Source organism: Bufo bufo, chromosome 6, assembly GCF_905171765.1.
Source record: "Bufo bufo chromosome 6, aBufBuf1.1, whole genome shotgun sequence".
Classification (NCBI taxonomy): Eukaryota; Metazoa; Chordata; class Amphibia; order Anura; family Bufonidae; genus Bufo; species Bufo bufo.
In genome coordinates, this window is record NC_053394.1 from 282,893,371 (window position 1) to 282,918,542 (window position 25,172).

Genomic DNA, 25,172 nt, shown 5'->3' on the forward strand with positions numbered 1-25,172 from the left:
GGGGGGGGGGGGATTGGAGGCGGGGATAAGGATTAGGGCTTGGGATTAGGGCTTCTGCTGCAAAAAAAAAATAATTAATCACTGTGGCAGATGGTACAAGATGTTCTTCTTCTTTTCTTTTTTACACAGGTACCAGTAAGCAGTGGTGGTGAACCACAAGTCCCAGCAGGGCAGATACAGCACAGAGGGGCACAGGCCCACTCTGCATGCAGTCTCCAGCTAGAATGGCTGCATGCAGAGGTATTCTTCCAGTTCCCTCTGCTGCTGTAGTGCTGCCATTGGCTGGGGCGTTATTCAGCACCGGTCACCTCCAAATGATTCCCTCCCCCCCCCCCCCCGGCAACTCCATACTGCTTCCAGCGCTGCGATGTGCGGAAAAACGTCATGCTGCCCTTACCCGGCATGGATGCCTGCCGGTAAGAGTAGCCATAGTGCCCCAATTCCCCCGCAATCTCCTTCCAGAACCCAGCGGACCTTGCACCGTGCATATACGACGCTGGTCCTTAAGTCACGTCCAGCTGCGCCGTATATGTACGCCGCGGGTCCTTAAGGGGTTAATGTTATGTCGTTGTTTCCCTGGAATACCCCTTTAAACTGACCATGCACATTACAGTATTTTTATACAATCTTATGCCATCGTACTGAACAGAAATGTCCGGTGGTGCAGCGCTGTGTTCGCTTCTAATTTTTCCCTGCAGAGCAGCGCTCTCATCCACTTGGCTGCACAGGAGCTGTGGCAGTGGGTGCAGTGCAGTGGGAAAAATAATGAAGACAAAGCGTTACAGCAGCCCTGCATCCTCTTTATTCTCAGCATTAGGCCTCATGTACAGGGCCGTGTTTTGTTTTATGCAAATTGCAGATCCGCAAAACATGGATCCCTGCTTTTCCCCCCCTTATTTAACGGACAAGAATAGGACGTTCTATGTTTTATGCAGGGCAGCGGAATGGACGTGCAGATGTGGACAGTGATGGCCAGTTGACTGGGAGCAGGCAGTTCCGAGAACAGCCGCCGGGGGCCTTCATCTGGCTGTTCTGGGAACTGCCTGCTCTCGGTGACCGCATTTGTTTCAGACCGGCTCGCGCACAGGCACAGGTAAGGACTTACCTGTGCATCGCCGGACTTGTGAGCTAAGATGGCAGCTCGCATGTGTTCGCTGGCGAACACTGCGAACTGGCCATCACTGGATGTGGACAGCACATAGTGTGCTGTCCGCATCTTTTGCTGTCCCACTGAAATAAATGGGTCCGCAACCGATCCACAAAAAATACGGAACGGATCCAGACCAAACATACAGTCATGTGCATGAGCTCTTAGTCCATGTCTGGACCGCAATTTTTATGGCTCGCACGTGGACCCATTCATTTCTATGTCATCTGCGGCAGTTCCGCAAATTATAGAACATGTCTTATTCTTGGGAGTTTTGCAGCTAAGAAAAGTCAGTTCTAGCAGGAAAATGCGGGATGCACACGGCCTGTATCTGTATTTTGTAGCTCTGTGGTTTGCAGACCGCAAAATACATACCGTCATGTGCATGACGCCTGTCACCCACTAATCATACGGTCATGCCACAGTGATGGAAAACCCCTTATCACTGAGGTGCAGCATTCACACTGGACCACTGCAGACAAGCCACAATTCAGACAATTAGCTCCTATTTATTTAGAGCTGATTAGAGGCCGGATTATTTACTGTAGTTTTTATTCCTGAATGCAGGACTAGGAAATGATTTCTAAAAAGTTTAGCACACAATGGTCAGCGACAATTACTGCATTTATACAATAGATGAACACCGGACATCTAAACACAAATGTTAATCTACTGTAGATTGCTTATCATATGCTACTGCTTGTCTACATGGCCACGTTAGCATTGACACAAAGCAAATTAATCCCCGAGCTGTGATATTGTGGTGTTTGTGGAAATGAAGTCTCCGGGTACGGCAGATATCTGTCAGTCTTCTTTTTCTTGCAGACGGTTTGGTTGCTTGTATAATCATTTTGGGCGTCATCAAACAGCAATATACCTAAATTAGGCGGATTTAGGGTTCAAATTGCGACACAAAGGTCCTTTGCACTGCAATCTGCGACTTCTCCATGCTCACACCAGGTCTAACAAATGGGGTGTGTCGTTGGCGGGAACGGGCAGCAGTCCTGTCTGATTTACCATTTTCTACGCCTGTTTTAAGCAGAGAAGATAGTCTAAATGTAAGACAGCTAGGAAGGTGGCTTCCATTACGGAGCGAAAATTGATCCGCCGGAGTTATGTAGAGGCTCGCACCTCTTCATAAGTCCGGCGGATCCACCGCCAGGTATAGGTGTCTAAACACTATCTTAATAAATGTTCCCCTCTATCCTTACTATGAGGCTACATGCACACAAATGTATTTTGTTTCCGTGTCCGTTCCGTGTTTTTTGCAGATAGGATGCAGGCCCATTCATTTCAATGGGTCATCAAAAAATGCGGACAGCAGACCGTGTGCTGTCCGCATCAGTATGTCCGTTCCGTAGCCCCGCAAAAAAAATAGAACATGTCCTATCCTTGTCCGTTTTAGGCATTGTTACAATGGATCCGCAAAAAAAAAAAACGGAGCGCATACGGATGTTTTTTTTGGGCGGATCCGCAATTTGAGGACCGCAAAACACATACGGTCGTGTGCATGTAGCCTAAGGATTCACATGACCGTATTGTTCATCCATGTGCTCTCTTGCATTTTTTGCAGAGAGCACACTGACCCATTGATTTCTATGTGGCAGTGCACACATTCATTTTTTTGTGGATCCGTGCGCCTGTTTTGCAAATTATAGAACATTCCCTATTCTGATCCACGTTGTAGACTAGAATAGCCTCTTGATGGGATTGAGAAACATGCGCACTTGAAAACTATACTTATTTTGCAGATCTGTTTGCGGACTGGAATACAGACATGGCTGTGTGCATGAAGCCTAAGGCCCCTTTCACACGGGCGAGATTTCCACGCGGGTGCAATGCGAAGGTGAACGCATTGCACCCGCACTGAATCCGGACCCATTCATTTCTATGGGGCTGTGCATATGAGCTGTGATTTTCATGCATCACTTGTGCGTTGCGTGAAAATCGCAGCAAGCTCTATTTTGTGCGTTTTTCACTCAACGCAGGCCCCATAGAAGTGAATGGGGCTGTGTGAAAATCGCAAGCATGTGATTTTCACGCACGGTTGCTAGGAGACGATCGGGATGGAGACCCGAACATTATTATTTTCCTTTATAACATGGTTATAAGGTAAAATAATAGCATTCTGAATACAGAATGCATAGTACAATAGGGCTGGAGGGGTTAATTTTTTTAAATAATAATTTAACTCACCTTAATCCACTTGATTGTGCAGCCCGGCTTCTCTTCAGTCTTCATCTTTGCTGTGCACAGAAAAAGGACCTGTGATGACGTCACTGCGCTCATCACACGGTCCATCACATGATCCATCACCATGGTAGAAGATCATGTGATGGACCATGTGATGAGCGCAGTGATGCCATCAAAGGTCCTATTCCTCAAAGAAGAAAACAGAAGAGAAGCCGGGCTGCACGAACAAGTGGATTAAGGTGAGTTAAATTATTATAATTTTTTTTTAACCCCTCAAGCCCTATTGTACTAAGCATTCAAAATGCTATTATTTTCCCTTATAACCATGTTATAAGAGGAAATAATACAATCTACACAACCTTGAACCCAAACCTGAACTTCTGTGACGAAGTTCGGGTCTGGGTACCACATTCAGTTTTTTAGCACGGGCGTGCAAAACACATTGCACCCGCGCGATAAAAACGGAACGCAATCGCAGTCAAAACTGACTGTAATTGGGTACCTACTCGCACGGGTTTGCCGCAACGCATCCGGACCTTATCCGGACACGCTTGTGTGAAAGAGGCCTAAGAGTATGACAACACAGCATAGTTGAGATGCAGCCACAGTGTGGTCCAGCACTGCGTGGCCGTACAAGCCACATTGGGCTCTAATTAAACTAATTAGGATCGCACTGTTTAGTCGGTTTCCATTGTTAGGGCTCATGCACACGGTCGTTACCGTATTGCGGCCCGCATACAGTGGGTCCGCAATACACGGGCACTGGCCGTGTGCACCCGCATCACGGATGCAGACCCATTCACTTGAATCGGTACGCAATCCGGGAGAGCATTGGGGTGCGGAACGGAAGCACGGATCGGAAGCACTACGGAGTGCTTCAGTGGTGTTTCTGTCCATGCCTCCGCACCGCAAAAAAATAGAACATGTTCTATTTTTTTACACTGCAGACGGATCACGGACCCATTCAAGTTGATTGGGTCCCGATCCGTCCTGGCCGCCGGCACGGATGTTGTGCGTGCATTGGGGACCGCAAATTGCTCATGTACAACGGCCGTGTACATGAGCACTTGGCGGCGTGGTATTGCGGGTGCCGTGTGGCCCTTAACAGTAAAAACCAACTAAACAGAACGATCCGAATTAGCTTAATTAGAGCCTGCTGTGATCCATATGGCTGTGTGGTACTCAACCGCAGCTTGGCCACGCAATTGCGCAGCGTGGTTTACTCTCAGACTACCTTAAAGGGGTTGTCCAGCTCCGTTTGTGAGTGTAATCCTCCGTTCTGGACCCTGCTGGTCTTGCAGGAGCGCACAACATTATACTGATTGATAATGCTATGTGCCTCTGCGTGACCTTTTTACTACAGAATCATACTGGCAGCTTTATGTCACTATGACCCTGTAACAATAAGGTCATGCAGAGGCACATAGCATTATCAATCATGATAATGCTGTGCGCTCCTGCAAGACCAGCAGGGTCCAGAACGGAGGATCACGCTCCCAAACGGAGCGTGATTCCCACAATGGACTCGTTCGTTTGAAAGAGCCCTTATAGAATTTTTTATTATGCCTCATCTAATCTGTTCTCCGCTGCTTGATTCCAGAGCCGATACTCAATTCAGCGAATCTTCCTGTCCCCGGCCTGTAAACTTCCAGACTTCAGCGGTGATGTGTCTCCAAATGGCATGTAACTGCTGGATTACTGACCCTTGGGCACCCTTGACACCACTGAGGCCAATAATTGGCTTTAGCAGCCCATGTGACCCCCATTTGGAAGTTTAAAGGCCAGAAGCCAGAACCTCGGTGCTGGATCTGGGCAGCGGGAAGGCGGTGAATGGATTTGATATATTTTTTAAGTGGAACACATTTGAGGGCAAAATGATAAAAATCATGTAAAGTACACCTTTAAAGGTACCCATACAGTGGGGAAAATAGGCGATTTTGCAAGTTTTCCCACCTACAAAGAATGGAGAGGGCTGTAATTTTTATTATAGGTACTGTAATGACCGGCGTCACGCACAGGGAGGAAAAAGGGAAAGCCCTGCCCAAGGGAGAGGGAAAGGTGGTGACCCCTAACTCACCTTGCGGCTGGCACCTGACTGCCCTGACGTCCCTAGACGGGTTCCTCACCCGTGCGGCGATCACGTGCCTAAACCCTGGCTTTCCCTAAAATGAGCCCTAGATAGTGAACGGGCCGGTGGGATCACTAGTCCGCACCACTGTCACTAAGAGGGAAACACCAGGGAGAGGACAGACAAAACAGACAAACACATACACCCAGGTGGGCGACCACAAAGGTCCAACAGGGATCCGGAGGGTAGCGTTCTGGACCAACTACCAGAGAACGCAGCAACACAGCTCCAGAGGGTCAGAATAGATGTTCAGGCAGGAAGCTCTATATCTGGCAACCAGAGAAGTGTGAGAGGGGAATATAAGGAGGTTTGGGAGTGCTGGATAAGGAACAGCTGAGGAGAAAGAGCTACGGATCCCTGAGTGAGCCAAAAGGGTTTGCAAAGCAAACCCAGAAAGCTACCATAAGGAAACAGCCCTATCTTACATAGAGCGTGCAGCCAACCGCTGCGACTTCCTGACCCCGGGTATAACGGAGTCAGGCGTGGTTCTTAACACCCTCGTGACAGTACCCCCCTCTCTACGAGGGGCCTCCGGACACTCAGGACCAGGTCTCTCAGGATGAGAGGCATGAAAAACCCGAACTAGCCTGTCGGCGTTTACCTCAGACGCAGGAACCCACATTCTTTCCTCGGGACCGTAACCTCTCCAATGCACCAGATATTGAAGAGAGCGGCGGACCCGACGAGAATTAACAATTTTGGATATCTGAAATTCTAGATTACCATCCACGACAACAGGAGGGGGTGGCAGCGGTTACGGTTCTAGAGGTGGAACATATTTTTTGAGTAACGACTTATGAAAAACATTATGGATTTTAAAAGTCTGAGGTAACTCCAGGCGAAAAGCCACGGGGTTGATGATGGCTACAATTTTGTAAGGGCCAATAAACCTAAGACCCAGTTTCCAAGAGGGAACCTTCAATTTAATATTCCTAGTAGACAACCACACATAGTCATTCACTCCTAGGTCCGGACCTGGCGACCGTCTCTTATCAGCCATGCATTTGTATTTACCTCCCATATTTTTCAAGTTAGCTTGCACCTTCTGCCATACCGATGAAAGAGATGACGAAAACCGTTCCTCTTCGGGAACCCCAGAAGACCCCCCCTCTTTGAAAGTACAGAATTGGGGATGAAAACCATATGCACCAAGAAATGGTGACTTGCCAGTGGATTCCTGACGACGATTATTTATGGCAAACTCAGCTAACGGTAAATATGATGACCACAACTCTTGGTTTTCAGACACAAAACATCTTAGATATGTCTCAAGGTTTTGGTTGGTACGCTCAGTCTGTCCATTCGACTGAGGATGGAAAGCTGAGGAAAAGGACAAGTGTACCCCCAAACGGGAACAAAAAGCTTTCCAAAATTTAGAAATAAACTGGGTACCCCGATCCGAAACAACATCAGAGGGGACCCCGTGAAGCTTCACGATTTCACTGACGAATACCTGAGCAAGAGTCTTAGCATTAGGTAGTGGGTAACGCAATGAAGTGTACCATTTTGCTAAACCTGTCCACTACTACCAAAATAACAGTTTTACCCGCAGACAAAGGTAAGTCAGTGATAAAATCCATTGACAGATGTGTCCACGGTCTATTGGGAATGACGAGTGGTAATAGAGACCCTGCAGGACGTGTATGTGAAACTTTTGAGCGCGCACAGGTAGAACATGAAGACACTAAATCCAATACATCCTGACGCAACCTTGGCCACCAAAAACGACGAGACAATAGCTCCAAGGTTGCTTTACTACCCGGGTGCCCAGCAAGTGCTGAATTATGATGTTCCTTTAATAATTGGAAACGTAGGTTCAACGGTACAAACAATTTCTCTGAGGGGCAAGAGACCGGCGCGTCCCCCTGGGCCTCTAACACCTTCCCCTCCAGAACAGAGTGTACCGCAGAAACAACCACTCCTCTTTGAAGAATGGGCACCGGATCACTCACATTACCCCCTCCAGGGAAACAACGAGATAGTGCATCAGCCTTGGTATTCTTTGCCCCAGGACGATAGGTAATCACAAAGTTAAACCTGGTAAAAATTAGTGACCACCTAGCCTGTCTAGGGGTTGAGACGCTTAGCTGATTCGAGGTACAGAAGATTTTTGTGGTCCGTAATCACAGTGACGGGGTGGACTGCCCCCTCTAAAAAGTGACGCCACTCCTCAAACGCAAGTTTAATAGCTAATAGTTCCCTATTGCCAATATCGTAGTTCTTTTCTGCTGCAGATAGTTTTTTAGAAAAGAAAGCACAAGGACGCCATTTGCCAGGAGACGGACCCTGAGACAGCACTGCCCCCACTCCCACCTCTGACGCATCGACTTCAACAATAAAAGGCTGAGAGACATCAGGTTGGACTAGTACAGGTGCTGAGGTAAACCTCTCTTTTAGAGAGGAAAAAGAAACTTTAGCGGCGTCAGACCATTTAGAAAAATCAGTCCCCTTCCTAGTCATGTCAGTAAGGGGTTTTACAATAAGTGAATAATTTTTTATGAATTTCCTATAGAAATTCGCGAAGCCCAAGAACCGTTGTAGTGCTTTGAGGTTCTCAGGAAGATCCCAATGTAAAATTGCCTGGACCTTCCTAGGATCCATACGGAAACCTGAAGCAGATAAAAAATAACCTAGGAATTGTATCTCCTGAACGGCGAAGACACATTTTTCAATTTTAGCATATAATTTATTCGTCCGTAGGACCTGCAGTACTTGTCTGACATGCACCTCATGTGTTCTCAGATCAGACGAATAAATTAAAATATCATCTAGGTATATTACCACAAACCTGCCGATTAGATGACTAAAAATGTCATTAACGAAATGTTGAAAGACGGCAGGAGCATTGGTCAGACCGAAAGGCATAACTAGATTTTCATAATGCCCCTCAGGGGTGTTAAAAGCTGTCTTCCACTCATCCCCCTCCTTAATCCGAATCAGATTGTAGGCCCCCCTAAGATCAAGTTTGGAGAACCACCTAGCACCCGCAATCTGGTTAAACAGGTCAGGAATGAGAGGAAGAGGGTATGGGTCTCGGATGGTTATCCGATTTAATTTGCGAAAATCTAGGCAAGGACGCAGGCCCCCATCTTTCTTTTTAACGAAGAAAAACCCTGCAGCCACGGGTGAAGAAGAGGGTCTGATGTGTCCCTTAGCCAAGCTCTCGGAGATATAATCTTTCATGGCTTGTCTCTCTGGACCCGAAAGATTATATAACCTGGTCTTGGGTAATTTTGCGCCGGGAATAAGGTTAACCGGGCAATCATAAGGACGATGAGGTGGTAACTTCTGACAACCCTTTTCAGAAAAAACATCCTCAAAATCCGAAATAAATGTAGGTAGGGTAGTTATGGAGGCGACTAAGCAATTGCTATTTAAGCAATTTTCTCTGCACTGCTCACTCCACTCCAATATCTCCCTGGCCTGCCAATCCACCACTGGATTGTGCGCTACCAACCAGGGAAGACCCAGCACTACCGGAGTGGGAAGCCCCTCCAGAACATAACATGAAAGCATCTCGTTATGGTGGTCCCCTACCCGAAGGTGTAAATTATGAACAATGTGGGTGAGGTTTCTCTGAGACAGAGGAGCAGAATCAATAGCGAATATGGGAATAGGTCTCTGTAGCGTACAGAGAGACAAACCCATAGTGCGGGCAAAATGGGCATCTATCAAATTTACCCCTGCTCCACTGTCTAGAAAGAAAGTAATAGTCTCCGTCTTATCACCAAAAACAATAACCGCTGGCAACACAAATTGCGATGTACGTATGGAGGAAACGTATACCCCCCGGCTGACATCCTCCACACAGCCTGGGGTTAGTAGTTTTCCGACGGTCTTTTGTTTCTGAGGAAAGAAGGACAGACATTAATGAAATGACCCCTCTCCCCACAAAAAAACAAACCCCACGCCTACAGCGAGCCTCAGGAGGACGGACCTGACGAGTAGTTCCTCCTAGCTGCATAGGCTCGTCTAAGTCCGTACAGACTAACTGCTGCTTGGGAGGGGTTACCAATTGCTCCAGTTTTTTCAACCTGTCCCTAAGGCGTCTATCTATTCGGATAGAAAGGGACATAACCGCATCAAGGGAAAAGGGGGTCTCATATAATGCAAGCGCATCCTTAACCCTTTCGGATAACCCAGAGCAGAACTGACTCCTGAGAGCCGGGTCGTTCCATTGGGTATCCGTAGCCCACCTACGGAATTCAGAGCAATACTCCTCTACCGGCCGCTCTCCTTGTAAGAGTCTCCGTAATCATGATTCAGCCAGTGCGACTCGGTCAGGGTCGTCATATGAGACCCAAGGCCCCGAAAAACTCATCCACTGACCGAAGAGCCTGGGAATCAGTAGGTAAAGAGAACGCCCAGGACTGCGGGTCCCCCTGCAGCAGGGAAATAACAACCCCCACCCGCTGTTCTTCATTACCAGAGGAGTAAGGGAGCAGTTTAAAATATCATTTACAGGCCTCACGGAATGTCAAAAACTTGTCCCTTCCCCCAGAAAATCTGTCAGGGAGAGGGACCTTGGGTTCCGCAACAACCTGGTTACCAGTAGCAACTGCTGGGCTTGCGGTCAGTTGTAATTGCTGCTGTTGCTGGAGGACCGACGCCTTCAATCCTGCCACCTCCAAAGACAGGCCATGAAATTGTTTGGACAGAGCAGCAATTTGATCCATACTGGATTCTAAGTAGGTAAAAAAAAAAATTTTTTTTTTTTTAACCTACACAAAATAAGGGCCAGATATAATGTAATGACCGGCGTCACGCACAGGGAGGAAAAAAGGGAAAGTCCTGCCCAAGGGAGAGGGAAAGGTGGTGACCCCTAACTCACCTTGCGGCTGGCACCTGACTGCCCTGACATCCCTAGACGGGTTCCTCACCCGTGCGGCGATCGCGTGCCTAAACCCTGGCTTTCCCTAAAATGAGCCCTAGATAGTGAACGGGCCAGTGGGATCACTAGTCCGCACCACTGTCACTAAGAGGGAAACACCAGGGAGAGGACAGACAAAACAGACAAACACATAGGAGAAAGAAGGTCCCGGAGACAAATAGAGTTCCTCTATCAGCTTTCCTTTAATATTCACATAAAGTTGACAGACGTCACCACCCTCCACATGACATAATATTGACGCGTTTCGGGTAGACACCCTTAGTCGTAACACCATGTCAAGTGTGGCCTTTCTATTTAAAAGGAGTCAGAGATTCCTCCACCCACCGCGGGGAAGGAATCAGTCACTCCATAGGTTGCCACACACCTTGACACACCCTTTAGTTTCTTGCATCTATTACTGATATAATTGGCAACACTCTGTGTGAACATTGACCCGAGCGTATTAACCCCGGCAATACCGAGGCACTCGCTCGACGTCAAAAGCCGCACTGTGTGACCATACCATCATATTTTAAAACCGCATAATATACATGTTCAATCCCAATACATAAAGTGAAACAAAAAATAACATAAAAAAATGACGTCCAGCATTACAACACATTGTAACTCGTTGTGTTCTAGCAAATAGTGTCAAAAATTGCACAACGAGTTAACAATGTGTTTTAAAGAAATATAAATAAAAATAACACCAAAGACAATCCATTGCGGCCGGCAGATTCCAGAGTGGGACAACATCGGTAGCAATCATGATATATATACATGTGACCTTGGTAAATACATGGTTTGCAGTAGGAAATAATTACTGCAATATTATTAGAATTTTCTAATTGCTGAGTTGCCCACTGAGAGAAAAAACGCTCCGTCTGACTGCGGTTCTGGAGCTTGATGAGTAGATGAACAGAGATGTGTACTGAAAATGAAAAAAATGAAAGAGGTAAGTTGTGAAGACTCATGTATCCTCCTTTAATTTTTTACATGTTTCCTTATGTGACCATATTGTCAGCAGTGAACATTTGTCATTTATTTTAGCAGCTTGGTTGATCACTGATAGACATAGGTCAATTCTTTTCTCAAATTCAGACCCGCTGGAGTTCTGGTTGCAAGTCTGAAGATCCAGTAGGCTTCCCTAAGAAGGATTTTCTTTCGGTAATCTCCGCCCCTTTTAGGGGCCAAAACACGTTCAATAGCATAGGCTTGGAAATATGACACTTGACGTGCATGTGTTTTTATAAAGTGCCTAGCTATGTTTGAGATGTTTAAAATGTTGGGATTATTAATATAGTTTAGATGTTCTAGGATGCGGTTTTTAAACCTGCGGGATGTGCTGCCTATATACATCAGATCACAAAACGTGCATTTGATTATATAAATAACACCCTCCGTGTTACAGTTTATATAACTACGGATGGGGTATTTGCACGTGTGGTCCGAATACCCCATCCGTAGTTATATAAACTGTAACACGGAGGGTGTTATTTATATAATCAAATGCACGTTTTGTGATCTGATGTATATAGGCAGCACATCCCGCAGGTTTAAAAACCGCATCCTAGAACATCTAAACTATATTAATAATCCCAACATTTTAAACATCTCAAACATAGCTAGGCACTTTATAAAAACACATGCACGTCAAGTGTCATATTTCCAAGCCTATGCTATTGAACGTGTTTTGGCCCCTAAAAGGGGCGGAGATTACCGAAAGAAAATCCTTCTTAGGGAAGCCTACTGGATCTTCAGACTTGCAACCAGAACTCCAGCGGGTCTGAATTTGAGAAAAGAATTGACCTATGTCTATCAGTGATCAACCAAGCTGCTAAAATAAATGACAAATGTTCACTGCTGACAATATGGTCACATAAGGAAACATGTAAAAAATTAAAGGAGGATACATGAGTCTTCACAACTTACCTCTTTCATTTTTTTCATTTTCAGTACACATCTCTGTTCATCTACTCATCAAGCTCCAGAACCGCAGTCAGACGGAGCGTTTTTTCTCTCAGTGGGCAACTCAGCAATTAGAAAATTCTAATAATATTGCAGTAATTATTTCCTACTGCAAACCATGTATTTACCAAGGTCACATGTATATATATCATGATTGCTACCGATGTTGTCCCACTCTGGAATCTGCCGGCCGCAATGGATTGTCTTTGGTGTTATTTTTATTTATATTTCTTTAAAACACATTGTTAACTCGTTGTGCAATTTTTGACACTATTTGCTAGAACACAACGAGTTACAATGTGTTGTAATGCTGGACGTCATTTTTTTATGTTATTTTTTGTTTCACTTTATGTATTGGGATTGAACATGTATATTATGCGGTTTTAAAATATGATGGTATGGTCACACAGTGCGGCTTTTGACGTCGAGCGAGTGCCTCGGTATTGCCGGGGTTAATACGCTCGGGTCAATGTTCACACAGAGTGTTGCCAATTATATCAGTAATAGATGCAAGAAACTAAAGGGTGTGTCAAGGTGTGTGGCAACCTATGGAGTGACTGATTCCTTCCCCGCGGTGGGTGGAGGAATCTCTGACTCCTTTTAAATAGAAAGGCCACACTTGACATGGTGTTACGACTAAGGGTGTCTACCCGAAACGCGTCAATATTATGTCATGTGGAGGGTGGTGACGTCTGTCAACTTTATGTGAATATTAAAGGAAAGCTGATAGAGGAACTCTATTTGTCTCCGGGACCTTCTTTCTCCTTACCTGCAGCCTGCCACGGGAACACTCCCCTAGGGCCTCTGGAGCCGGGACCATATATTTTACTACGGAGGTGAGCTGGATCATATGTTTATCCAGACAAACACATACACTGCGTGCAGAATTATTAGGCAAATGAGTATTTTGACCACATCATCCTCTTTATGCATGTTGTCTTACTCCAAGCTGTATAGGCTCGAAAGCCTACTACCAATTAAGCATATTAGGTGATGTGCATCTCTGTAATGAGAAGGGGTGTGGTCTAATGACATCAACACCCTATATTAGGTGTGCATAATTATTAGGCAACTTCCTTTCCTTTGGCAAAATGGGTCAAAAGAAGGACTTGACAGGCTCAGAAAAGTCAAAAATAGTGAGATATCTTGCAGAGGGATGCAGCACTCTTAAAATTGCAAAGCTTCTGAAGCGTGATCATCGAACAATCAAGCGTTTCATTCAAAATAGTCAACAGGGTCGCAAGAAGCGTGTGGAAAAACCAAGGCGCAAAATAACTGCCCATGAACTGAGAAAAGTCAAGCGTGCAGCTGCCAAGATGCCACTTGCCACCAGTTTGGCCATATTTCAGAGCTGCAACATCACTGGAGTGCCCAAAAGCACAAGGTGTGCAATATTGAAAGACGACCACCACTGAACAAGACACACAAGCTGAAACGTCAAGACTGGGCCAAGAAATATCTCAAGACTGATTTTTCTAAGGTTTTATGGACTGATGAAATGAGAGTGAGTCTTGATGGGCCAGATGGATGGGCCCGTGGCTGGATTGGTAAAGGGCAGAGAGCTCCAGTCCGACTCAGACGCCAGCAAGGTGGAGGTGGAGTACTGGTTTGGGCTGGTATTATCAAATATGAGCTTGTGGGGCCTTTTCGGGTTGAGGATGGAGTCAAGCTCAACTCCCAGTCCTACTGCCAGTTTCTGGAAGACACCTTCTTCAAGCAGTGGTACAGGAAGGAGTCTGCATCCTTCAAGAAAAACATGATTTTCATGCAGGACAATGATCCATCACACGCGTCCAAGTACTCCACAGCGTGGCTGGCAAGAAAGGGTATAAAAGAAGAAAATCTAATGACATGGCCTCCTTGTTCACTTGATCTGAACCCCATTGAGAACCTGTGGTCCATCATCAAATGTGAGATTTACAAGGAGGGAAAACAGTACACCTCTCTGAACAGTGTCTGGGAGGCTGTGGTTGCTGCTGCACGCAATGTTGATGGTGAACAGATCAAAACACTGACAGAATCCATGGATGGCAGGCTTTTGAGTGTCCTTGCAAAGAAAGGTGGCTATATTGGTCACTGATTTGTTTTGTTTTTGAATGTCAGAAATGTATATTTGTGAATGTTGAGATGTTATATTGGTTTCACTGGTAAAAATAAATAATTGAAATGGGTATATATTTGTTTTTTGTTAAGTTGCCTAATAATTATGCACAGTAATAGTCACCTGCACACACAGATATCCCCCTAAAATAGCTAAAACTAAAAACAAACTAAAAACTACTTCCAAAAATATTCAGCTTTGATATTAATGAGTTTTTTGGGTTCATTGAGAACATGGTTGTTGTTCAATAATAAAATTAATCCTCAAAAATACAACTTGCCTAATAATTCTGCACTCCCTGTACACCCAGGTGGGCGACCACAAAGGTCCAACAGGGATCCGAAGGGTAGCGTTCTGGACCAACAACCAGAGAACGCAGCAACACAGCTCCAGAGGGTCAGAATAGATGTCCAGGCAGGAAGCTCTATATCTGGCAACCAGAGAAGTGTGAGAGGGGAATATAAGGAGGTTTGGGAGTTCTGGACAAGGAACAGCTGAGGAGAAAGAGCTACGGATCCCTGAGTGAGCCAAAAGGGTTTGCAAAGCAAACCCATAAAGCTACCATAAGGAAACAGCCCTATCTTACATAGAGCGTGCAGCCAACCGCTGCGACTTCCTGACCCCGGGTATAACGGAGTCAGGCGTGGTTCTTGACACCCTCGTGACAGGTACACTTCAACTGTGAGTGACAGAATAAATTTAAAAAATCCAGAAAATCACATTGCAGCACTCCAGACTAAAAAAATATTAAGGAGCCATTGGCTCCTAACCTGAAAGATTTAGGAGTCAAATAAAATTTTTAGCTGCCAAATTTAAAATACATATAATTACGGTATAATAATAAATTAAAAAAAAGACATGTCTTACCTAGGGTTGTCACGATACCAAAATTATGATTCGAATTCGATACCATAAAAAAGTATTGCGATACTCGATACCACGCAAAAAAAAATTAAACACCGCGTGCATTCCGCATTTTATGGAACGTCTGGACCATAATAGAACAGTCCGATCCTAATTTTTGTCAGGACAAGGTGACCAAAAAATGGCAAATTGCGCGTTTTTTTTTTCCTGTTACAGCGTTCGCAGAATAGTAGATATTTTTCAATATTTTAATAGTTCGCACTTTTTCGGGCGTGGCGACATGTAATATGTTTATTTTTTTATTGTTTATATATTTTATATGTAAAATTGGGAAAGGGGGCGATTAAAACTTTTAGGCCCCTTTCAGACGAGCGTTCCCCCCGCAGCGAGTCTGCAACGCAGCTCCCGGCCTGACCTCCCAGCGCTGCTGGGGTCACATAGCATTATATTAATTTATGATGCTATGTAACCCTTACAGTTCTGGAATGTATTGGATAACACTGGCATAATGCTGCCAGTGTTATCCAATACATTCCAGAACTGTAAGGGTTACATAGCACCATAAATCATTATCATCATTATCAATCATTATCAATGCTATGTGAATCCCGTCAGTGCTGGGAGGTCAGGCTGGGAGCTGTGCTGCGGACTCGCTGCGGCAGGAACGCTCGTCTGCAAGGGGCCTTAGTATTTTGGTGTTTTTTTTACTTTTTATTTAATAACTATTTCCCCCCTTAGGGGCTAGAACCTGGGATCTTTTCATCCCTTGTCCTATTCACCCTAATAGAGATCTATCAGGGTGAATAGGACTTCACACTCTCCATGCTGCCCTGTGCATAGTACACACAGCAGCAGGGAGATTACAATGGAAGCCAGGGCTTCAGTAGCGTCCTGTCTGCCTTGGTAACCAATCGGAGCCCCAGGATTACACTTCTGGGGCTCCGATCAGAAGCTGCCACTGCCACCAATGAGGAGGAGGGGAGGGGACCCTGTGGCCACTGCCACCAATAAGGAGGAGGGGACCCTGTGACAACTGCCACCAATGATTATAATAGTTAGAATACTGGGGGGGGGGGGGCGCACTGCGCCACCAATGATTATACTTTATAATACTGGGGGGAAGGGGGTGCACTGTGCAACCAATAAATATAGTTTATGCCTGAATACAAAGCCGGGCTGCTGTTGCCGGCCAAATCCCATTCCCGGCCTCTATGACTGCGCGCTGCGATCTGCCGCAATTAAGGCTACTTTCACACTGGCATTTTGGCTTTCCGTTTGTGAGATCCATTCAGGGCTCTCACAAGCGGTCCAAAACAGATCAGTTTTGCCCTAATGCATTCTGAATGGAAAAGGATCTGCTCACAATGCATCAGTTTGCCTCCGTTCCGTCTCCATTCCGCTTTGGAGGTGGACACCAAAACGCTGCTTGCATGGTGTCCGTCTGACGAAAACGGAGCCAATAGAATCTGGCATAATAGAAAATGGATCCGTCCTCTATTGACTTCGAATGGTGTTCAAGACGGATCCGTCTTGGCTATGTTAAAGATAATACAAATTGATCCGTTCTGAACGGATGCAGACGGTTGTATTATCTGAACGGATCCGTCTGTGCAGATGCATGACGGATCCGCACCAAACGCGAGTGTGAAAGTAGCCTAACCCCTCAGGTGCCGCACCTAAGGGGTTAATTGCTGCGGATCGCATCGCGCAGTCATAGAGGCTGGGTGCCGGATATGGGATATGGCCAGCACCTGCAGCGCGCGTTTGTATTCAGGCAAAAACTATATCCATTGGTGGCGCAGTGGCGACAGCCCCTCCCCTCCTCCTCCCTGCTATCAGTTTATTGGTGGCAGCAGTGGCACAGAGGGGAGGGATTGCCTCCTTCTCCCCTGTGCTGTTGAGAACATGGCAAGCGCTGAAAGCAGCACGTCCCATGTCAGTTCAACTCGTGTGTGAAAGAGGCAGAGCAGCAGAGGGTAGGCGCAAATGGCAACAAGACTACAAAGTCTTGTCACCATTTTGCAATGCTAAGTCGCATTGGCGACCATTTTGGTTGCCATCTGGAGCCCTGCATAGTATGATTTTCAAATCATTAATTTGCATTTTATTGCATGAAATAAGTATTTGATACAATAGAAAAAAAGAACTTTATATTTGGTACAGAGGTCAGACGTTTCCTATAGTTCTTGACCAACTTTGCACACACTGCAGCAGGGATTTTGGCCCACTCCTTCATACAGATCTTCTCCAGATCTTTCAGGTTTCGGGGCTGTCGCTGGGCTACATTGCGTCTCAGCTCCCTCCAAAGATTTTCAATTGGGTTCAGGTCTGGAGACTGGCTAGGCCACTCCAGGACCTTGAAATAGTTCTTACAGAGCCACTCCTTAGTTGCCCGGGCTGTGTGTTTTGGGTCATTGTCATGCTGGAAGACCCAGCTTCAATGCTCTTACCGGGGGAAGGAGATTGGCCAAAATCTCTTGATACATGGCCCCATCCATCCTCCCTTCAATAGCAGCCGTCCTGTCCCCTTTGCAGAAAAGCACCCCCAAAGTATGATGTTTCCACCCCCATGCTTCACGGTTGGGACGGTGTTCTTGGGGTTGTACTCATCCTTCTCCTTCCTCCAAACACGGCGAGTGGAGTTGATACCAAAAAGTTATATTTTGGTTTCATCTGACCACATGACCTTCTCCCATGTCTCCTCTGGATCATCCAGATGGTCATTGGTGAACTTTAAAAAGGCCTGGACACGTGCTGGCGTGAGCAGGGGGACCTTGAGTGCCCTGCAGGATTTTAATACATGATGGTGTAAGTGTGTTACATTAATCTTTGAGACTGTGGTCCCAGCTCTCTTCAGGTCATTTACCAGGTCCTTCCGTGTAGTTCTGGGCTGATTCCTGAACTTTCTCAGAATCATCCTTACCCCACGAGACGAGATCTTGCATGGAACCCCAGAACGAGGAAGATTGACAGTCATCTTGTGTTTCTCCATTTTCGAATAATTGCGCCAACAGTTGTTGCCTTCTCACCAGGCTGCTTACTGTCACGGCAGTATGTGAGCAACAATAGTATACACAGTAAAAGAGCTACTGACCGGACCCAAACTAGGGAGGATAAAGGGTGACCCCTGTCAGACCCTCAAAGCTCTCCCTATGCTGCTAAGCACATGCCCGGATCCAAATGGCGGAACGAGGCATGCCCACGTACCTTAGACTGATGACCACTGTAACCCCTACAATAGTGGAAGGGGCACGGCCAGTGCCACCGGTGCCCTACTCAGTATATGGAGGGAACCGTGGCCACCTCAGATCCAGTCAGAAAATAATCTGGTACACAACAATGTCTGTACACTTAGCTGAAGGTGTTGCAGCCGCAGAGAAGACGGATCCAAGGACAGCTGGCAATATCCGGAGTGCTTGCTGCAGCAGAACACAGGTCCAGTGAACTGATAGCTACAAGTGAAGATACTAAAGCAAGACCTACAACTGAAATGAGAACTATAATCCACGCCCTACAATAGGAGGAGGGGTGATATAAAGAGAGGGAAATCAAACGCATGAGGAACAGCTGGGAGGAAGGAAACCAAAAGTAAACAGAGCAGTGAGAACTCCTCCCAGCTCTAGTAGTGACATCATCACAGGGGTGGAGAAACAGAGCTGTCAGAACGTCCCAAAGCTCTGGTAGTGACACTTGCCTATTGTGCTGTAGCCCATCCAAGCCTTGTGCAGGTCTACAATTTTGTCCCTGGTGTCCTTAGATAGCTCTTTGGTCTTTGCCATGGTGGAGAGGTTGGAGTGTGATTGAGTGCGTGGACAGGTGTTTTTATACAGGTAACGAGTACAAACAGGTGCAATAAAGGCCTCTTGCACACGACCGTATGCCCTCCGAGACATAAGGTCCATATGTCCCGGAGCGGCATTGATTGTGCGTACTGGAGTACATAGCATCATAGATTACAATGATGCTGTGCACGTCGGACCGCCCGCGGGGCTATTGTCCCGCACTCATAAGTTCATATGAGTGCAGGACTATAGCCCCGCGGGTGGCCCGACCTGCACAGTATCATTGTAATCTATGATGCTGTGTGCCCCTGTGTGCACAATCAATGCCGCTTCGGGACATATAGCCCGCTCACGGACCGTATATCTCAGAGGGCATACGGTCGTGTTCAAGAGGCCTAATACAGGTAATGAGTGTGCAGCGTACTCAAGTTGTGTTTAGAAGTGTTCCTGGGTGATGTAGTGCAATAGACACTAACCTGGTACGGCTGACTCTCTGCAAAGGCAGGTGATGATAGAAAATATTCGTGACGCCAGTGCCAATTAAACGGTGGCACGCCGTTTGCTGATAGTAGGAATAACTGAGGAACACGTGAGGTTAAAGCAGAACTCCAACTTTAGTAGTCATCATCAAAATAGGGACATTAATGGAATCGCAGTTCCTTTGCATACAGTCGATCTTGCAATACGGTTGATGCAGGAATTGGGTTACAGCAAGGTGATTTCAGAGTGTTAAACACAGGACTTGCAGTACAGGCCGTTTGCACTCTATTCCTGTCTGATCCTGGAACATAGAAATTCTTCTCCAAGGTCCAATGCCCTGCTCTGGCGTATATCCTTGGGTTTTATTCTATTAAAGTACCTCCTCTGTAGACTTAAGTACCTCTTGCTTTCCTTGGCTTGCCTCTGTCCCTCTCAGCTTCCTCAGGCTCTAGAAACTTCTGAACTCTAGACTAGACTGACCTTTCCTTCCCTGACTGGGCCTTATATAAACTAGGGCTCCCTAGCTCCCTCTAGTGACTAAGAGCTGGAATGACACCCCTAGCAGGCCTGTACATGCAAGTTTCACAGTAACAGGGAAATACATAACATTACATTACATGACATTTTATAAAGATGACATATACCAACTTCCCCATAAATAAGGAGGGACGACAGCACACCAAGTGACCTTTGGTAGTGACGGGTATTACAGTCCCCGTACACTACAAGTGCAAAATAGGGCTTCTTTAAAATTCAGTTTATTTTTTTAAGATTTATGAATACATACATAGGAGTTACATCACTCCCATTGAATCATAGATAAACAATCACATAAAATAAAGGTAGAAGCATATATATATCTTTATTTTTTTAAGACAATCAAGGGTTTGTTCATAAACCTACACAACATAGCAAATATAGGAATAACAGGGAAAGGGAGGAAAGAGAGAAAAGGGAAGGACAGTGAGGGTAAGGAACAAGCACCAGTCAGAAATAAATCCTTTGTTGATACTTTTTATTTCTACAATTATTACGTTCAGGCAATTATTTTAACATCTGGGCCATTTTGTCCATGGCCACATATTCAGTCCATTTATTCCAGATAGAGTCATATTTCTTTGTCTTGAATAACACACTCCATCTTCTTTTCTCATAACTTTGTACTCTAGTCATCTCCAATAAACACTCTTTAATTGTAGGGGGATCCTTTTGCAACCATTTCCTAGGAATGATTATCTTTGCTTACGGATTTCCTGGAAGAGATTGTTCATTTTGTATTTTCCAAATCCATGAAATATGAAAAAATATGGGAAAAATATGAAATCTATGGATTGGAGGTGACTTTCAGGTCATCTTCCTTCTTGTACCAACTAGTTATGTGATAAGGATCTGCCATTCTTCTCTGAAGTTTCTGACCAGGCTTAGGGTGTTAGGACCCCTGCTGTGCTGGGGCCGCTCAGACTATAGAGAGGGCACTTTTATGGGGTTTTGTCAAGACAATATCAGATTGATGGATACTTAACCTGGCAGGGGTTTCTCCTAGGGCCAGGAAGAATCTTTTGGAGCTGGGAAGGTGAATTAACTTCTGGGTTGAGAGAGTTTTAACTCTTTGTGTGAATGAGAGAGCTCTTGTGAGTTTTGTAATTTTAAAACAGGATGCATTCGCAATTTATTTGTATTACCGAGATCGTGAAGCATAACAGGACCTCAACTGGAATTCAGACATATCATATTGGATCCCAACATTCTCTCTTCTTGTTTTCCTGGGAGGTAAGTTCTGCCAAAGTTGTCTGGCAGCGGTTTATCCCCCTCTCACTTTTGATGGATCCAAGAACACATGATTAGGGAGGAGTTGGGGGAGCCAGGAATCGGCTGAATAGGTTTATAGCTGACAACTTTATGTGTTTGATTCAGTCAAAATCCAGGTTAAATAGGTGACAGGGATAGGTTGCTGGCAGGCACATGTGGTCACACTGGTCTATCCCACCCTTTTTTTTGACCTAACCAGTCACCAAAACCTGCACTGTACTCCTACCAATGTGTCCAATCCTGCTTGGTGAAGGACAGATGGTGATAGGACACATAGCGGGGAGGTGATAGCACTAATGTAGATGTAGCTACTGATGACATCTAGTGCAGGGTTGCCAACCAGATTTTTTCTTTTTTCTGGACAACTTATCCCAAAATCATGTACAGCCATTTTTTTTTTTACATTCAAATTGGAAAACCAAAATGAATGATAAAGATTATAAGTAGTTCATGTCTATAGCTCAATGTACTGATAAGAAATCATCTCCAGCATTTACTGTAAGCTACAAAAAAATTTCACCAACATATGAAAAAAAGTCACCTATTTTTATGGACTGACCAGAGATTTCTGGATGATTTGCAATCCTGATGTAGTGCTATAAATGACTAATGTCTGGTTGAGTTGCACACATTGGATACAGTTTAGTCTACATGTCAGCCACTGAACAGCAATCTAACCTACGTAGATCTTGGCAACTGAGGCCTCACGCACACGACTGTATTTATCATCGGCATGCTCTCACGTGTTCTGCAGATAGCACGCTGACCCATTCATTTCTATGGGGCCATGGACACATCTGTATTTTTGGGATGATCCAGTGGCCATTCCACAAATGACAGAACATGTCCTACTTTTGGCCATACTGCAATACGGACGCGGCTGTGTGCATGATGCCTGGGTTTGTATGGTACGAAATCAATCAATACAGTAAGCAGCCAGTATGGGTCTGCAGGTTAACAGCAGATTACCCCCTCGCTCATGAGATCTGAGAGCGAACTTGCCAGCAGCAGTTATCTTGTGTCCAGGGGCACATTTAGCTTAGAGCTAGTGTTGATGGGACTTCTGTAATTTATGGGACCAGTATTGGGACTTATCAGGGTGATGTAGCCCCTCCCCCCTTCCATGTGTGCCCTGATAGTGTGAGCTCAGTGTACTGTAATTTCTCTAGAAGCTTCTAGACTCTTCAGAAGGAGGAGGACAAGGACCTGTCAAACCACAGCCTCTGGGATCAATCACCCTCGAATTAGGTCAGGCTAACCACACGTTCCTAGACCCCTTCCCATAATGCTTTACACCCACTGTGAGGGGGTGTTGTCTCACGTTTCTCCCTCAGCCAATCATCATCTTGTATTTACTAATCCCTCCTCGTCTTCGCTCCTTACAAGGAGACTAAATTAATGACAGCCCACGTGACGCGTTCCAGCCATTCAGCTTCTAGATTTTACCTTCTTTCCCCCCTCAACACGGTAGGCGGAGCATATATGATCCCACCCCCTATGTAGTCGGCAACCAATCACTTCCCGCCTTTCCCGGTTTCTCTTTGGAGGCGCGGCCGTCTGGACCTCACCCACATGTCTGGTTTCGACCAATTGTCGCTCAAAGTTTCTCCTCCCCCTCAGGGCGGGAAGCTCTGCGCGTTCATCCGGCTAATGCGCGCGCCCCGGCCTTGGTTTTGGCGCGTTTTTCCCTTCCATTGTGCACGCGCCTTGTGCTCCGGATCTCGCGAGAAATCCAGCGGTTTCACTATCGTGTTTACACTAATTAAACCCATTACCCCGATAATCCGAACCGAGCCGATCCGGATTAAGTCGGGCGGGTGGTTCCGGAGCGGACCTGATCCTTTTGGCAGAAAATCACCTCACGTTCTCCCCCACCCCCATCCCCCCCCTTACCAGTCACCCCTGTCTGACGTAAAATACAATTTTTTCCCCCGATATTTGGTGACGTAAAATATCGCCTTTTCCAGGTGGGGAAAAAAGTCTTTCCCTGGGGTGGGGGGGTCGTTCGGAGTTTTCCTCCCCCGCCCCCCATGACCGGGCACCCCGCGCTAGTGTGGTGCGGCGCCGGGTTCCGCGCGTAGGAAAGCCCGGGGATTTGCGGCCTAGTGACTGGAGTCTGCATAAACACGACGTCGCAGAGGAGGAGGGAGGTGAGGCCGAGAGGAAGCTCCCCATCCCCCGAAGGGGGCTCCGAGCTGGAAGAGACCCCGCAGTCTGGGGGCAGAAATCCCGAGGGCAGTAGGTAAGACCCAGGGCTGAGGAGAGAGGGAGGGCCGGGAACACACAGGGGCTCCCCCAGACGTCCGCAGGCCTAGCTGCCCCGCATCAGCCATGAGCCCGGCCTCCGTGCGGTGCCCTGTGCTGGTATGTGATCCTGTGCCTGCTATGGACGACCTGCAGTCACTTATCAGGCTCCATCTTCTGCATCTGATGGCTGCAAAGTTTACATTATGGCTGCCCTTGGAAAGTTGTAGTAGTAGTGAGGCCTTGATGGAAGTATGGGATGTTGCAATCCAAGAAAATCCATGATCCATCTATGGTACCTATTGACTCGCCTAGTGGGTCACGTTGTCGGAGGCCATAACGAGTGATCGCGTGCGTTAAATTTTCTAATGTGGCTCGTCTGATCTGGCCACGTTTAAGTGTGTGGCCAGGTTGTGGCAGTGGATCCGCGGCTGATCGCCGTCATGAGAACGTCCAGGGGGAGACCTTCCGTGTTCCACTTTTGCATTACTGGCTAAAATAACGTTCAGAGAAATCAATGAAAAAAAACCCACCATAATCTGATGACTGACAGTTTATATTTTTTTCAGTTATATAGCGCTAACATTCCGCGGTGGTGTACCGAGACTGGCATCGCTCACGTTGGTGCCCGTCCTCGCTACCTAAACACCAACTTACAATGCAAGTGAATGGGACAAGCGGTTGTAATGACACCGCGCCAAGCGGCGGAGGTGCCAGGAGTCGGACCCCCACCAATCTGATAATGATAACCTGTCCCGAGGATGGCTCATCAATAGTGTTGAGCGAACTTGTGTTTTAAGTTCGACGTCTAAAGTTCGGGTTTGGGTTATCGAAGAATCACGTTATGGATTCTAAATTTTGTTATGGTCCGTGGTAGCGGAATCCATAACGCAATTCTTCGATAACCTGAACTTTAGACGCCAAACTTCAAAAACAAGTTCGCTCAACACTACTCATCAATATTAAGCCACTACACAGCCCAGGGGAACTAACGGGCAGATGTTGGGTTAGATCCCAGGACCCCGGCTCTGCTAGGCATTGGAGCTACCCCTAGGCTTGAGCCTAAAGTTTTCGCGACTTTTTCGGCTTACTTGTGCAAACGTTTTGCCGCTTTTTACACCACTCACTCCAGTTTTAGGCTAGGGTGACATGTGTCGCGTGAAATTTTTATAATGATAGTCTATGGTGTCGATCTTGGATGGATTTTTTGCTATTGTCGTATCGCAGTGTGACACCGTCGTCGTGTAGCCCTAGCCTTAAAGTATGGGTGGGAAAGTGGGCGTGGTTTGCTATGGTAAGTTTCACTCCAGATTTATCACTGAAACTTTTTGATAAAGATGTCTGTCTCACTCCAGCAGGAGGGTGGAGTAGAAAAACTGGAGGAGCTTCTATAGACAACTGTTAGGTTTAAAGGGGTTCTACAGATTGTTTTAACTGGAAGATCTATCCTCTGGATAGATCATCAGCTTCTGATCGGCGGGGGTCCGACACCCGGGACCCCCGCCGATCAGCTGTTTGAGAAGGCAGCGGCGCTATAGCAGAGCCGCGGCCTTCTCACTGTTTACCGCAGGCCCAGTGACGTCACA

General features: G+C 46.3%; 1 protein-coding gene across 4 annotated transcripts in view; it reads left to right on the forward strand.

Annotated features, from left to right (window-relative positions):
* Positions 1-23,053: 23,053 nt before the first annotated feature.
* TLK2 (tousled like kinase 2) overlaps positions 23,054-25,172 on the forward strand; it is a 67,037-nt gene continuing 64,918 nt past the window's right edge. For all 4 annotated transcript variants that reach the window (XM_040435623.1, XM_040435625.1, XM_040435624.1 and 1 more), the window contains exon 1: positions 23,054-23,584. The gene's annotated coding sequence lies outside the window, so the exon portion shown is untranslated. The remainder of the gene's footprint in view (positions 23,585-25,172) is intronic.